Consider the following 2,564-nt stretch of genomic DNA (forward strand, 5'->3'; position numbering starts at 1 on the left):
TAGTAAAGAAAAAAATAAAAAATTAAATATATATTTTATTGTAAAAATAAAATTAATAAAAATAATATCACATAACGTGAACCACTCGATTTACCTAAAAAAAATTATAAAAGGAGGGCCTTTAATTTAAAAAAAAAGGGTAAATGAAACCATTCACCTCACGTGGCAGAAGTTAATCTGACACATGTATATCTTTTTGTTTTTTAGGTTCGATACAGGCATCATATAAAGCCCAACATAGTAATATCATGGGTTAAAGGAAAATCAAGTTTGTTTTTTCATAAAAAAAAAACGAAGATTTAAATAAGTTATAACAAAATTTCATTACGATATATCAGCTATTTTAACACAACCATCTTAAACTTTTTTTTTTGTCAGAAATTTCAAAAGTCATGCAAAAATACTTTCTTTCTATAAATGTATGCATACGCACGTAAATAAAACAGCCTTGACCTGTTTCTCCTTGAGACCAGACACTGCTCAATTTTCGTTACGCTCTCCTTGTCTCTCTCATGCCTCCAGCTATCTCTCAAGGCCACTCTCAGATCACATCTCTGTTTCTTCTGCTCAATTTATCCATTTTCCGACTTTTTTCACACACTCTCTTCCTCTGTAATACTCTCGTATTTCCAGAAAAACAAGAAGAAGGATGAGGAATTGAAGCATTGATTTGCTTCTAATTATTATTCGTTTTAATTTCCAGCCAGCTTTTATATCCCGATACATCCTTTTTCAATAAATCCAAAGGATGGAATTCGCCATGCACTTACCTACTATTTCTTCCTCGATCATGTCACTGAATTCTTAGATTTCTTGTCGATCCCTAATCTATTTCAGTCTGATTAATTCAGCGAATTGAATGCTTTGTCATTCAAAGGTTCTCGATCACGCTCCATCGTCCACTACTCCAGAAGCAAAGCAAAACAAATGGCGGAACCACCATTAAAACCAGTGATCCAGACACCACCGGGCTACAGACACCCGGCCAACCCTGGCCACGCGGTGGCGATACCAATGCCACAGCTGTTTCGCCTCAAATCGGAAGGCCACCGTGGCCGAGGATGGCTCTTTCACTGCTGCTGCATTTTCTGGATCCTCGTCTTGGTCATCATATTCGCCTTCGCCGTCGCCGCAGCGCTCATCTTCTTCATCTACAAGCCAAGACCACCGGTATTCAGTCTGCGATCCTTCCAGATCTCCAATCTAAACATTACCAAGGCACGCGGCGTCACGTACCTGAACGCGGACACGGCGTTTGGTGCAGAGGTGGGGAATCCGAACGGCAAGATGAGATTCAATTTCGGGGAAATGACGGTGGAGATATCAGTGGAGGAGGGGGAAGTGGGGCTGGGGTGGGCGACGGTACCGGCGTTCACGGTGAGGGAGAGGAGGCGTCGAGGTTGGAGGGGGAGGCGAGCGTGAGAGGGGAGGGTGTGGATGAAGGAGTGAAAGGAAGGTTCGAGAAGAAAGAGGTGGTGCCTCGGGTGGAGATTCGAACGAGCATAGGCGTGAGTTTGCAGGGATGGAAGATGGGAAACATGGAGGTGAGTGTGTGTTGTGGAGGTGTCTCGTGGAACGACATGGAACGTGGCATCATGCCCAAATGCACCTTCACTTTCCTCGTATGGTGACCTAATTGCTTAGCTGCCCTCCAATTTACAGGCTTCAGCTACCTCTCTTTTCTTTCTTTCTTTCTTTCTTTCTGGTTATGACAATTACATGCCAAATCTAATTGAATCGTTATTTGACGTCAAAGTCTCTGTCAATTCTAATTAATTAATCAACCGCTTCCTGGCTGATCAATTTGACGAAAATGCACGGACGCGTCGAGTCTTGGAGCAAGAGTATGTAGGGATCAGATTTTGTGTTGGAATTTGAGATCGATTTCGATTTCGAATTTGATTGGGCAGAGTGTGATTTAAGTCTTCGCGCGGAGATTAAGGATTGCTCAGAAGCAAGCTTTGGAAATGATGAGAGGGTTCACCCAAGGGGAAAAATAGTTTCAAGACTTTGAAGGATATATCATGTTTTACTGATAGGATTTGAGATTTTGAGAACGCCAAGAATTTAGAATGGGATTAAAATTTAAAAACATGATTGGTCCCATGAAATTAAATGGTGTGCGTTGAATTGAAATGTTCCATTTTAGTCTTGAATAGATAGTTATAGTTAGAAATAATCACAGATTTAATAAATAAAATTAACACGTTATGACAAGCTTTAAAGAATTCTCCGTCAAAACTCAAATGTTAGCGCAATAACAATCTCGAGATACTAATCAAGTGAAGAAAATGGCTCCGCTCGATTTTTTGTTCGTTGCATGTCTTTTGACAGGCCTGATTCCTGCAAAATGGGCTCTAGTATTTCTAGCCCAAGCCACCATTACTTATCTCCACTCTCCGACAAAAAACATAAATTTAAATCATTCAAATCAATTACTCCTTTTCCTAAAAAATACAAAATATTTTTAATTAAATTTCATCCCCTCAATAAAATAATTATTTATTTATCTTTAAATTAAATTTATTTTTTATATTTACTCATTTTTAATAAAGTGTTTTAAC

General features: G+C 39.3%; 1 pseudogene; it reads left to right on the plus strand.

Annotated features, from left to right (window-relative positions):
- Nucleotides 1-464: 464 nt before the first annotated feature.
- LOC129289799 (uncharacterized) lies at nucleotides 465-2,008 on the plus strand (annotated as a pseudogene).
- Nucleotides 2,009-2,564: the final 556 nt, after the last annotated feature.

The sequence above is a fragment of the Prosopis cineraria genome, unplaced genomic scaffold (genome assembly GCF_029017545.1).
Source record: "Prosopis cineraria cultivar Desert tree isolate PC_DT_omini unplaced genomic scaffold, ASM2901754v1 PC13, whole genome shotgun sequence".
In the NCBI taxonomy this organism is placed as follows: Eukaryota; Viridiplantae; Streptophyta; class Magnoliopsida; order Fabales; family Fabaceae; genus Prosopis; species Prosopis cineraria.